Genomic DNA, 14,977 nt, shown 5'->3' with positions numbered 1-14,977 from the left:
GTGTTTATTTCTACGCTGTCAAATACTGCAGTCATTGGCCACATGTGGCTTGAAATGTGACTGCTCAGACTTGATATATGTTGTTAGTGTAAAATATGGGGCATTTGTTTTTTAGTTTTTATTTTTTTAGAGATGAAGTCTTGCTATGTTGCCTAGCCTAGCCTCAAACTCCTGGGCTCAAGTGATGCTCCTGCCTCAGCCTTCTAAACAGCTGGAACTTTAGGCACATGCTACTATGCCTGGCCAGAGTGGTTCTTAATATCTTACTACAAAAAAGTAATACATCTAGTTTATAAATTTTTCTAATCATTACACAATGAAATATTTTGAGCATATTGAGTTTAATATTAATATATTATTGAAGTTAGATTTACTTGTTTTTCACTTTTGAAAATGTGGCTATTAGAACATTTGAAAATATATATGTAAGTTGCATTATATTTCTGTTGGGCAGCCCTGTATTAGACTCTCCAACTTGGATAGGTTCCAGTTCTTCTAATCGCCTCATCCTGAAGACCTGCCAAAATTTATGCTAGTTTATTTATATCTCAAATGTCATCAATGCAAAAGTATTAATAGCTTTATTGCTCTGGTACTACGGTTTCATGACTTTTCTTACATTTTGGCCTGCTATTTTCTTTTATCAGTTCTTTGATGCTTTTAGGAAGGCTTACACATATTATACCCAGAACTTTTAGTCGGTTGGTTTCTTAGGGAAGGTTTTTCTGAATAAACTAGCCTGTGGTTATCAGAAATGGAAATGTGGCAAAACAGAGCAAGACAGTACATGTATTAGTTTGCTGGGGAGGGGTTGGGCGATGAGGTGGTGCAGGCTGTATCAGAGTTTCATAGGGTGGGTGGTTTAGAAGAATAGAAATTTGTTGTCTCACAGTTCAGGAGGCCAAGCCTGATATTAAGATGCCAGCAGGAAGGGGAACATCACACTTCAGGGACTGTTGTGGGTTGGGGGGAGGGGGGAGGGATAACATTGGGAGATATACCTAATGCTGGATGACGAGTTGGTGGGTGCAGTGCACCAGCATGGCACATGTATACATATGTAACTTACTGCACATTGGGCACATGTACCATAAAACCTAAAGTATAATAATAATAATAATAATAATAATTACAATAAAAGAAAAAAAAAAAAAATGCCAGCACGGCCATGCTCCCTCTGAAGCACGCTCTTTTCTTCTAGCAGAGGCTCTGTCCTGGCCTCTTTCCTAGCCTCTAAATACCTGGCTTTTAGATGGTTGTCTTCTTGCTGTGTTTCTTCACTTGGGTCTCTCTCTTTGTGACTGCTTTTGTGCCCAGTTTTTTCTCTTTCTTCAGGGACAACAGTCATACTGAATTAATGAACCATGCTGCTGACCTCATTTTAATTTGATTTACCTCTGTAAAAGACTTATCTCCAAATAAGGTCACATTCTAAGACATTAAGAATTAGGGCCGGATGCGGTGGCTCACGCCTGTAATCCCAGCACTTTGGGAGGCCGAGGCGGGCGGATCACAAGGTCAGGAGATCGAGACCATCCTGGCAAACACAGTGAAACCCCGTCTCTACTAAAAATACAAAAATTAGCCGGGCGTAGTGGCGGGCGCCTGTAGTCCCAGCTACTCGGGAGGCTGAGGCAGGAGAATGGCATGAACCCGGGACGCGGAGCTTGCAGTGAGCCAAGATCGCGCCACTGCACTCCATCCAGCCTGGGCGACAGAGCCAGACTGTCTCAAAAAAAAAAAAAAAAAAAGAATTAGGACTTCACCATACCCTTTTGGGGGGAACACAATTCAAACCATAATACTCATCAATCCATTTCCTCCTCTTCATAGGAATTCTGAAGATGTGACTTCTCCATCCCCCTTTAAGTTAGGTCAGGCCATCTGCCTGGTTCTGTATAAATGAAGGTGTATGAAAGTGATGTGTACCACTACAAAACCTTCCTAGAAGGCACCCTACATAATACTCCTCATTTTTGCTCTTTGCCTTATTGGGTGACTAAGCACACAGGATCTAGCAGAGGACACTGAGGAGTCCCTGGAAGATAGCGGCAACACAAGACGGAGAAGCCAGGATCCCAAAGCACCAAGTGAAAGACTGGTCGGCAAAAATCCATTTGAACTGTGATGTGAGTGAAAAACATATGCCTGTTGAATTAAGTAATGATCAATGCTATGCTCTGTTTTTACTCATAGCAGCTTCTGTTATGCCTTTTATTAATACGTCTGGCTTGTTTCCTTTTGATCTCAGGGCTAAAATATCCCATTTGAAAAATCACCCATTTTTTTCCAGTCTTCTGCTTTGTCAAGTTATATCATAGCAAGTTTTTACAATAAATAAAACTCTATAGCAAAAAATAATTTTCCTTCTCAATTTTCCTAACAGTTAATATTGTAAAAATTGTTTCATAATAATTATAGTTTCATTTACTTAATATATAGCATAAAGGCATTATTGCAGTGTTATACTCTTGATGCTTATTCACAAATGGGTAATATCATGAATAAATTAGTTTTAAAAATAAGTTTGTTAGATATTGTACCTAATCAAATATATTATAAGTACTATGCCTTGAAAATATGACAATTATAATTTTTTAATTTTAGATAAAATAAGTAATACACATACACACATGCCTATATATTTCTGAGTTTTGTCCCAATATAAAATATATTAACTTCAAGATTTGCATTTGCAAGCTATACTGAGTTAATTCTAGATCACAGAATAAATACATTGGTTAAGTTTGTTGCCAAATAATGAAAAGTGAATGAAAAATAAGGTCAAAAGAAACAATAAAATTAAACAGAAAATAAACAGAATCTGGATTTAATGATAGTTTATAAGATACTTGGGAAGCTCATAAAATATTTTTAAGTAGGTCACATTTTTCTTCATGTCATATAACACAAAAACCAGTTGCCATTGTTTAAAGATGTGATTTTACTTTTAAAAATAGTTTTGCTTCATATTTTCTTTTCTTTTCCTTTTTCTTTTTCTTTTTCTTTTTTTTTTTTTTGAGATGGAGTTTTACTTTTGTTGTCCAGGCTGGAGTGCAGTGGTGCAATCTCAGCTCACTGCAACCTCCACCTTCTGGGTTCAAGTGATTCTCCTGCCTCAGCCTCCCAAGTAGCTGGGATTACAGGCGTATGCCACCACGCCAGGCTAATTTTGTATTGTTACTAGAGATGAGCTTTCACTGTGTTGGAAAGTATGGTCTCAAACTCCTGACCTCAGGTGATCCACTCATCTCAGCCTCCCAAAATGCTGGGATTCCAGGCATGAGCCACTGTGCCCAGCCTACTTCATATTTTCTATCTTCTTATTACTCAGAATGAATGGATTCTTCTGGGTGTGGTAATGAATTCTTCTTCTAATAGCTAAAGTCATCTCACTACTCATGTATATAAAATATTATCTGTTGTGGATGGCATATATTTTTATTCCAAGGTATAAAGTTCCATTACATAGTAATAGAAAAATTTCAACATGAGTATCTTAAGAATAGCATATGGCATTAAAGATGAGAGGAAAATTAATCTTCCAGGAAGGGTAACAGAAGCATATTTCCTTGCAATATTTTAAAACCAGGCAAGGCAGAACATTACAAAATTAGTGCTAGAAAATTATCTGGCATGTTCAGGGATCTGGGATGTGAAACCAAAGATACTTACTTCAGCCTTCGCCAAGTTTTACTGCTTAAGAAAAAGATGAAGAACGATATCTCTTAAAATATTTTTCAATATGAAAGTTTGCCTCTTACAGTAGAACTAGGGTATATAAAACTATTTTCTCATTGCATGGGGGTGCATTTCTGATAATCATCAAAAATATGTGCTTAGACAACACATTTGCTGGATTAGGTATGCCATTTTAGACTACCAGTTAAAAAATACATTCTGAAAAATCCTGTTAAGAGATTTGTCCTTGTTTAAACCCACAATGAATTACCATATCCCAATACTTAGACTTTTCTTAGTCAAATTAAGGCAGGTTCTGTAAATCAAGGCAATCAAGCAGTAACGCCAAGGTCTTCCATTGCTTTAGACACTCTAAATGGCCAGATTTTTCTTTGTGTGCGTGTGAATGCAGTCCCCCACTACAACAAATTATGCAGTCAAGTTTCCCACATTTGGGGAAATCGCAGGGGTCAGCACATCCGGAGTGCAATGGATAAGCCTTGGCCTGCGAAAACCACCTTCGTGATCATGGTATCTCCTCTGCCAGGTAAGTATAGGCCAGGTTTTGGCAGTTGCAATGAACTAGAATAAATTTTGTTTATTAACTTGTAAATAAATTGAAGTAAATATTAGAATGACTATCTCAAAGAACTTGTTAGGGTACAATTCTCAGAATGTGGTGTTAAAAATGATTATTTGATTATTGTAATGGTGAATGATTATTTTTTGCTGGAAGGTGTTATGGTCATCAGCCAAGTTCTAGCGGCAGGAAATTATTGTTTGTGGTTTGCACTGTCCATGGTCTACAATGATGATTGATTCAGCCAAACAGGGTGATTGTACTTTCTACACTTTAGACTTTGTAGCTACTGAGTGCAATGTAAAATACTGGCAAAAAACTCAATGTATTTGATAGAATTTCAAAAACAGTTAAAGAACTGCCCACTGCTAATAAAATTCTGAAACATCAAAAAATTTGAATTAAAATAAATTTTACATTATTGCAAACATCAATACTAAAGAGGGAACAAAGTTTTACTCTATAAAGATTTTAACTTAGGAAAGCTGAAATAATCTTTTATGAAGTCTTAGGGTTGTCAGCAGAATTAACTAAGCAACTAAGAAAAGCAACATTGTCTCTGGATCTCCACAAAAGCATGAAAACCATAAAGTAGCTGCTTATGAATTTGAGAATCTCTGTTCTTAGTTAAAACTTACTGAACTCTACCACTTGCAAAAATCTTAAATCCAAAGATCTACTCTCTTCAATACCTGTGATTCTTCCATTTCTCTCAAGTTGTCTCTTCTCTCAACATGCCATTTTTCTTCATGGCCTCGACTTACTCACTTTCTCTTAGTTCAGTAGTCCCTTCTTGGTTCTACTTCTCTCCTCTACTTCTTGTGCTTCTACCATCCTTACCCAAGCAGTTAATTCCCTGTCATAATTGAAAGCAGTCACTGCCCATGTCTACTTTTGGTTCAAAAATTGACTGGGTTTTGTGTGGAACATTGCTTCACTGTACAGACTGGTGCTGCATAACAGTTACGGTTTTCATTCTAAGCTGGGCCCTCAGTACTTCTCAGTGTCACTTCTACTTGCTCTTTGTAATCACCTTTCTTATTCTTTATTGAGACATTGTGGCAGAATAGAAAAGCATGGACATTGGTGACAGACCTCGATTCAAATCCCAGCTTCAGCACTTAATATCTGGGTGATATTTAGCAAATTATTAACTGATTTAATCCTGTTTCCATCTATGTAAAATAGGAATAATAATTCCTATCTTGTAGGATTTTCTCTAAGGACTTAAGATAATGTAAGAAAGGTGATTTGGTAAATAGGTCAATGTTAATGGTTAGAGTTGTTTTTATGCAGCTTGGTCTGGTCTCTAAAAGTTCACTAAGTTTCTCAAATTTTCCACCATATCTCCAAATGCCTAATTATCAACAGATAATTGTCTTTTATTTTTATATCGAAAACACAAGTTATGAAGTGAGTACATTCTCAGTTTCTCATCGCCTCCACTTCTATACATACCTATGATGTTACTCATTAGTCCCTTCTCTCCTATTTTAGAATAACACATATTTCATTTTCTTTTCAAAGACCCCAGAGACAGTATAACACAGTGACTGAGAGAAAACAGTCTCTGGTGCTCAGTTGCCTGGGACTTTTTCTTCCCTCTACCACTTGGGCCAGTTGGTCAACCTCCCTGCATCTCAATTTCTCTGTATCTAAAATGGATACAATGAATACACGTACCTCATATGGTTCTGAAACGGACTGAATTAAATGGAACCCTGAAAACACAAAAGCCTGATACACAATATACACTTCTGTTAGCTATTAGCAATTATTACCACTATGAGTTATTATCACTTTCTGTCTCATCAGGGTGTCAGTTCACAAATTCTTCCCTCTTTCCTGAAGTCACTTCTCCACTGGCTCCTTCTTAGCCTACTTAAGCATTTATCAGTGAAAACTTTCCTTCACCTGGCTTTGTTGCACTTTTGTCATATTTCCTTTCATGGCTAAATGTTATCAAAGAGTAGGCTCATTCCAATTCTATGATTGTACTAATTTAACTATTCCTCATTCTTTAATTCAATATAATATGACTTCTATTCCCACTGCTTTTTTGAAACTGCCTTCACTCAGGTCCACTATGACCTCCCAATTGTGAAACCCAGTGGCATATTTCCAGGCAGCATCCCATGTAACCCATCTATGATATTTGACACTATTGTCCATGTAGAACTTCTTGAGATCTTCTATTTAGTGTCTATGATAGTGTTTATTGTTCATTTCATCTGGACATTACTCTTAAGTTTTTTTCTGAATCTCCTTTTGTACATACTTTAAATCAAGATGAACACTGGATTATGTAAATTTCTTCCACACCATATTCTGGCAAAATATAGCTTCGAGTGTCTACTGTATATGTTTTCTTCTCTATACACTATAATGTCTGCATCTCTGATATTATGAAAAAGTCATTTTATATAGTTGGACTTGCCTTAATCTAGGTCATATCCATTTTCGATAAACTTTATTCTTCCAACTTCTTTTACAGCAGGCATCTAATTATTGGCCTTTAATCTTCTGCTCCCTTAAATGCATGCTCCACTCTATTTCTGGATTTTTTTTCATCCTGTAATCTCAATCTAATAATGTCTCTTTTCTATGTGAAAGCATCAGATTCCGTTATATTTATTATAGGGCAAAGCCCACGTGTCTTCCTATATTAATTAGGTTCTATTTAAATTGTTTGAGAAACTCTTACTCATACCCTAAAACTCTGCTTCAATTTTATATGTCTATTAAAATTACCTTAATTTCCCAAGAAAATGAGCTGCTAGGTTATTTGCTCTCAAAATTTTTTTTTACTCTCAGAATTTTTATTTTTAAAAATTTTTATTTTTATTTTTAATCTTCTCATATCGTTTTACAGACTTATGTAATTTATTTATTTACATATCTGTCTCTTCACTAAATCATCCTTTTAGGATCCTGGTAATCTAACATCTCTAAAATATAACATAAATGTGGATATATTTTTTGGAATAACTATTTTCTATAAAAGTAGATAGTGTTTTGGGATGTAGGGGATTTTAATTCTATTTTGCATTTGTATATTTCCTATTTATTTTTTTCTGTATTAAATGAGATATTTTATGTAAACATATTCTGTGACACAAAATATTTTTGCCATTTTCTACAATATTATAAATCAACCTTCAAAACATAAAAGTGAAATAAATAATTCATGTATACAAAGAAGTGTCAGGAAATGGCTAGATTTATAAGATTTAGTGAATTTACTATCTGCTCAAAATTTTTTCAGTCTATAAACATGTTGTGTGGATTTAATCTGGTTCACTATGTAGATAACACTGATTTTAGTGATATGATTTACTATTGAGATGTTTTATTTCCATAGTAGCTACTGAAAAAATCTCACCATTTTCAAAGACCTGGTAGTGATATATATATATAATTAAATTTTCATTAAATGATAAAATCTTAAGTTTTCATATAAAATATTAAAGCTGAATCAAGGCAAATCAAGATCAACAATAGAAATCCTATTGAATTCTCATAAAAGAAACCATAGTTTTTAAAAATATGATTTTAAAAAGGTCATTTTACACAGTTGGTGAAGTCAAGGCAAAACTAATTTATGACTCATGGCAAATTCTGAAGAACTCCAAACTGTGTATGCATACCTAAATTGTGAGCCAAAAACATTTACAACATTTCTGACATTGGCAAGGGAGGAGGGCAGTAGATTCCAGAAATTTAAACACTCCTAAGGCATTATTTTTCATCATTAAGTTTCTCTCATTATTTTTCTCTACTCCTATGTTTCCTCAGTGGATACATACTAATACATTAAATATTTCACTTCATTTGGATTAAGAGTTGCATGCCCACTGAAAGGTCTTTATCAACGACTGAAATTTACATTTCCAAGTTTTTATTCCAGAAGGATATTGGAGTTTTCCACTAATATTTTAAATATGAAGACTTTAAAAAAATTTATGTTGCTATCAGGAATTACTCTATCAATCACAAAGTATAATAACATATCATTTGGTTGTATATAATAGTGAAGAATTAGAAAGAGATTTACAATGTTCACCAAATCATTCTACATTACAAACTTCTTTGAAATGGAGACCCACATTAGTCAATATTAGTATGGTTACTGCACCACTATTAGTGTAACTAAATGGAATGTCACATCCTAAACCACAAATGTGCTATTGCTGAATACAAATGTCCTTTGATATGGAGGTAACAGTTTATAAGCATGGTAGCATTAGTTATCAGCAAACTGTTTTGCTAGGAGTAAAAATTATTATAACTACAAAGTTTATATACTTTTAGAGAAAAAGTTACAATTGCATTTTTTGAAAAGACATCTCTTTCAAATTAATGATGTCATCCAACATCATCTTTAACCAAAAATCTTGGAATAACCCTTCTTAGATAAGAGCTATGAAATGGAATATTTTGAGGCACAAATAGAAGGGATAAATAAATGTATCGGATTATTTTAAAGCTTTCTTCATATAGAAAGTACACAGTGCTCTTCATGGTATACAATTAATTCATGTGTTAGCACAGTTAATAGAAAGAGCTTTGCAGTTAAACCTCTGTTCAAATTCATGTTGTGTTGTTGAGATGTGGTGCAGAGCAGGTTTTCTTTCTTTTAGGACCATGGTTGAGAATTATAAGACACTTCATAAAAAGTAAGAATTATCAATAAAAATTCAAACAACTAATTGTTAGACATTCAACTTACTTTTACATTGCAATTTAAAAAGGAAATTAAAAAGTTAACAACTGAAATACATTTTTTTCTCCCAAACCTTTTCTGTATCAATAACATAAATCTATGATGGCCTGAAAACAACATTTAGTGACACATGGAATGTTCCATTCACAATGTTCAACAAAGGTAAAATGCTTGTTAGAATCACACGTATGCATGTTAAGGTAAGAAAGGGAAATGCCGCAGTTAAGATGCTTAACTCTAGAGTAAAAGTTATTGAGACTGTAAAGTATACAAAAAGTTTCAAAATAGGGATTGGCCACTTGGCAAAATGAATTCAAAGTCTAATTTTTTAATAAACTAGCTTTGTGAACCTGAGCTACTTGGAGTGTCTGTGCTCACTTCTCTATTTCTCTGAAAAGAGGAGTAGATTAGATCAGGAGGACTTAATCTATTTTTTTGGTAGAAAAAAGTTTTTTTTTTTTTTCTGGAGTTTAAGTTGGTGACAATCATCTTGGATACTGAACAGTAAGAAGACAGAGAAATCCACAGATAATAAAATTCCATGTCTCTCAAAATGGAGCCGATATTGGATTTTGTCAATTGCATCCTCTTTACCTTGGAAATGAATGTGGGTTAGCAGAGAAATTCTATGTTAGGATAAGAAGCAAAATGGTAGATTTATTTCTACTGTAAGCTCAATGGCTGAGGACCATTAGACACAATGAAGACTAACATTAAAATAAAGCTTATAAGTTTCATGATCACCAAAATAATTGCCATCAGAATTTATTTTAATATTTAAAATGCTTTTATGAATGTTATAATTATATATTAAAATAAAACATAGCACCTTTATGGAAAGTATATCTAAAATATTTTTTAGAAAATTAGATTATACAATTAAAAACTGATGAACATGTACTATAATTTTCTTAATTGTCTTTTAATGTGAAATTTTACTTAGTATTTTATTAGTATAAAATAGTATTTAGTGAAATATAATTTTGAGTAACATGAATTTATTAAAATAATTAGTAGTTAAAAGACTTTGCAACATATATTTGGGGAATCTTTAATACTCTTTATTGATAGTCAATATGAATCTCACTGCAGATAAAACATTTCCCTGTTTTATTTTGCTTATACTTTATTATTTTCTTCCAAATTTATAAAAAATTTGAGTGCTAGGTACCATTATATCCATTTTATTTTATTAGTATTATTTATAAAATTACAGATGGGAGGGTTGTTGTCATATGTTGCCCAGGATGGTCTTGAACTCCTGAACTGAAGTGATCCTCTTGTCTCAGCCTCCCAAGTAGCTGGGGCTACAGGCACACCATCCCTGCACCTGGCTTAAATCCATTTTATAGTGAGGAAATTAGGGCTCAGAAAAAGTAATTGTTCAAGATAAATTACTTAGTAAGAGGCAGGGGCAGGATTCACATACATCCAAAATCTGTGCTTTCGATTATCATAGGACTTCACCCCTTACTTATGGAATTATTCTACAAATATTTACTGAGTACCTGTAATGTTTGGAACAACTTTCTAGGCAGTGGTCTACAGGAGTGAACAAAATACACCAAAAAACACTGATCTCCTGGAGTTTGCAAGTGGGGTAAGAAAGAAATGAAACTAACTAAATAACATACAGTATTTTAGATTTTGATGGGTGCCAAAGAGAAACAAGGAAAAGGGGATAGATGGTGTTGAGAGGAAGGATTGCAATTATATATAGTATATTCAGGGAAGATAACTATGAGAAGATAATACATGTATTAAACCTGAAGGAGCTGAGGGAAACATGCCATGAGATAGAGGGTAATGATTCAAGGAGAGGACAAAGCATGTGCGAGGTTGTGAGGTGGGAGAATGCCTGGCAAATTCAAAGCACATTAAGAAGGACAGTATAACTAAAATAGAGTAAATAAGTGGGAATGTAGAAGATAAGGTGAGAAAGGCAAAGGTAGCCAGATTGCATAGGACCTTGTGGCCATTGCACTTGAATTACCTTTTTGTCTGAGTGAGATGAAGGGCCACTGGAAAATTTTGGGAATAGTGTCATGATCTGACCTAAATTTTATCAATATTGAGACAGGGTTAAAGCAGAGAAAGAATGGAGGCAGAGAAACCACTGAGGAGGTTATTGGCAACAATTAAGAGGCCTTGGGATACTAAGTATGGAGGAGGTAGTGGGAAGTCATTGGGTTTTGGATGTATTTGAAGGTAGAGCTGATGGGATTCTCTGTAGATTCAATGTGAGTTAAGAGAAAAAATGTTGTAAAGGATGGCAAGATATTTTGTAAACAACTGAAAGGATGGAATTGCCCTTATTTGAGACTGATAAGAGGAGATTTGGAGGGAGGTTAAAGATGAGGAGTTTAGCTTTGCTTATAAAAAACCAACATGTCTTTTATACATCCAAGTGGAGTTATGATGTGTAATTGGGCCTGGGGTTTAGAGGAGAGGTTCAGACTACATTGGGAGACATCAGTGCATAGAAAAGACTGAATGAAAGTAAATGAGTGAGGATATAAAAGAGATAAAAGAATTAAATCATTGGTTATTTCAACATTCAGAAGTTGTTGGGAAGATAAAGAGGAAACATCAAAGGAAAATAAAGTGTGGCTGAAAAGGGAGATCAACCAGGATTGTGGAAAACTGAAGTCAAAGAATATGTCTACAGGTGGAGGGCATGATCAACTGTATAAAATGCCATTGAGGAAGGAGTCAAGTAATATAAGAACTGAAAATTGGCCATTGGGTTTACCAGTATGAAGGTCATTGGCAACCTCAAAAAGAACTGTTTCAGTGATGTGGTAGAAGAAAAACTCCAGTAGAGTGGCTTCAACAGAGAATTTGAAGAGGCAATCTTTTGACAAGTTTTACTTCTAAAGAAAAGAAGGTACATGGAGTGTTTTGAGGTACTAAGAGGAATATTTTTATATGGAAAAAACATCAACATTTGTATGTATTGATGGAAAACCCAAAAGAGGTAGAAAAATTGATAATGTAGGAGAGAAAAATGAGAATTGTTGAATCAATGTTCTTGTGTTGGAGAGAGTAGATGAGATTAGAATGCAAGTGGAGAGGTCGGCCTTTGCTGGGAACAAAGGATAAACAGTTCATGCATTTTAAACAGAGGGAAGACAGAGTAGGTGGGACAAGATCCAAGGATATGGGAAATGTGGTTTGTGGATGTTTTCTTCTGATGTTCTCAATCATTGGCTAAAAGTGAATGTTTTTATATGATGCTACATTGAATTATAGTCGTGTACCACATAATTGATAGTGACAGGAAACAGACAAATTCCTAAGCACACAGGGGAGGGTCCCCTGTGAAACCTGGCTTTCAGGCCAAGGACAGTCTAAAGCCTGAAAACCAAATTGCCAGTCCCAGATAGACTCCACGACCAGAGTGAGAAATTCTATCCCTGTCTTATCCACTCTCTCTACTGGTTCCTTCTGAATGATGCCTTTTAACCAGTCGAATGGTGCTTTTTCCAAGACCACTCATGGACCAATTAGCACTCACTCCCCAATTCTATGCTCATAAAAAACCTGGGACTCTGCCTCACAGATGGCCACCCACTTTAGCGTCCCCTCTCCATGCTGACAGCTTACTTTCCGTTGCTCAGTAAAATTCTACTCTACCTTACTCACTCTCCAGTGTCCGTGTACTTTATTTTTATTCCTCTTGGTTGCAGGACAAGAACATGGAACTTGCCAAACTGGGAGTGAAAGAACTGTAGCACTCCTGCTTGTCGAGCTGTAGGTGGCAGGAGTAAATGAGCACTAACACTCCCTCTCACTTGCCGAACTATGGGAGAGAAAAAGCCACAACATAAGGTCGTTTTGATCAATGATGGACGGATATAGGATGATGGTCCCATAAAACTATAATAGAGCTGAAAAAATTCCTGTTGCCTAGGAATGCTGTAGTGTAAAGCATTCCATTCCTCATGTGTTTGTGGTGATGCTGGTGTAGAGAAAACTACTGTGCTGCCAGTCATGTGGCACAAACAATTATGTGTAGTACATAATACTTGATACTAATAACTATGTTACTGGTTTATGTTTACTATGCTAGACATATTATTTTTATTTTAGAGTTTTTTTTACATATATATGTATATACGAGTAATGCACTGCACTATAACATCCCTAGACAATAGGAATTTTTCAGCTCTATTATAATCTTATGGGACCACCATCCTATTTATATATGTAATAACAGCTCCACGCCTATTATTGCCCCTGAAGATTTTCCAATGGGACAAGACGTGGAGGTGGAAGAAAATAATATGGATGCTCCTGACCCTATGTAGACCTAGGCTAATGTGTATGTATGTGTCTTAGTTTTAACACAAAAGTTTTAAAAGTTATACATATATATGTGTGTGTGTGTATCAAAAGTATTTTCTTTTGTTATATATAACAGGAAAAAGCTTACAGAATAAGGATATAAAGAAAATACTTTTCCCAGCACTTTGGGAGGCTGTGGCCAGCAGATCACGAGTCCAGGAGTTCGAGACCATCCTGGCTAACACGGTGAAACCCCATCTCCGCTAAAAATACAAAAAATTAGCCGGGCATGGTGGCAGGCGCCTGTAGTCCCAGCTACTCGGGAGGCTGAGGCAGGAGACTGGCATGAACCCGGGAGGTGGAGGTTGCAGTGAGCTGAGATCGCGCCACTGCACTCCTATACAATATGTTTGTTTTAACCTAAGTGTTATTACAAGAGGCAAAAAACTAACAAAAATTTTTAAAGTAAAAAAGTTACAGTCAGCTAAAGTTAATTTGTTATTGAAGAAAGAAAATTTAAAAAATAAATCTAGTGTAGCCTAAGTGTACAGTGTGTTTACAAAGTCTATAGTAGTATACAGCAACATCCTAGGCCTTTAAATTCACTCACCACTCGCTCACTGACTCACCCAAAGCAACTTCTAGTCCTGTAAGCTCCATTCATGACAAGTGGCCTATACAGGTGTACCATATTTTATTTTTTATACCATACTTTTACTCTACCTTTTCTATGTGGATATGTTACCATATTTTATTTTTTATACCATACTTTTACTCTGCCTTTTCTATGTATATATGTTTAAAGATACAAATCCTTACTATTGTATTACAATTGCCTACAGTATTCAGTACAGTAACATGCTATACAGGTTTGTAGCCTAGAAGCAATAGGCTGTACCATGTAGCCTAGGTGTGTAGTAGGATCTACCCTCTAGGTTTGTGTAAGTATACTGTATTTTGCACAATGATGAAATCAAATCACCTAATGATGCCTTTCTCAGAACACACCTTCATTGTGAAGTGTCACATAACTGTACATGATATCCAAATTAGGTAGGTAAACCTTAGAAACTTGCTCAATTTAACATTTTAAATTAAGAATTTGAATATGCATAAACTGTGAACACAAGCTTTTGGTAATTGTAGCCAGCTCACATCACATCATGACTGTTAAATGATTGCATTTTTGTTGTTATAATAAAAATTTATGTTTATTCATGGAAAGAGCCACTGTTCTCCTCTAGATTTTTTTCTTCAGAAACAATGAGATGGTAATCATCACTATCAACCTTATCTTTGAAAAACAGACAGCAATATTATATTTTTTATGTGAGGTTAAAAGTACCATAGGATGAATGAGTACTTTCTATTTTGTGATAAAGTGACTTTTTTCAGTGACATGGGTCAGTAGGAGAAAGAATACAATGTATATTAAATGTGCATTAAAATCCTGGATTTCAACCATCTGATAACATTTCTTGTCAAACTATTCTAACAGCTCCTATTGTTTTCAGAAATGTTTAAATAAGATCTTAACAAAAATAAAGAAAATGAGCTTTTTCCTTTCTCTATGCTTCGTGCCAGAAGACTAAGGTCTATATTTTACCTTCCTGTTAGCAGGTACCTAAAGAATTTAGAATGTGGGCTCTATCCAAGAGGAACACTCCCAAAAGTTGCTAAAATATATATATATATATATATATATA

The 14,977-nt window shown here is 35.0% G+C and overlaps 1 non-coding gene across 1 annotated transcript; it reads right to left on the bottom strand.

Annotated features, from left to right (window-relative positions):
* Positions 1 to 4,072: 4,072 nt before the first annotated feature.
* Positions 4,073 to 4,236, bottom strand: LOC112134101 (U1 spliceosomal RNA). Its single transcript, XR_002915674.2, has one exon. It is a non-coding gene; the product is annotated as a U1 spliceosomal RNA (small nuclear RNA).
* Between the last annotated feature and the right edge of the window lie 10,741 nt (positions 4,237 to 14,977).

Source organism: Pongo abelii, chromosome 5, assembly GCF_028885655.2.
Source record: "Pongo abelii isolate AG06213 chromosome 5, NHGRI_mPonAbe1-v2.0_pri, whole genome shotgun sequence".
In the NCBI taxonomy this organism is placed as follows: Eukaryota; Metazoa; Chordata; class Mammalia; order Primates; family Hominidae; genus Pongo; species Pongo abelii.
The sequence above is the reverse complement of the archived record's forward strand: the minus strand, read 5'-3'. Positions and strand labels throughout refer to the sequence as shown.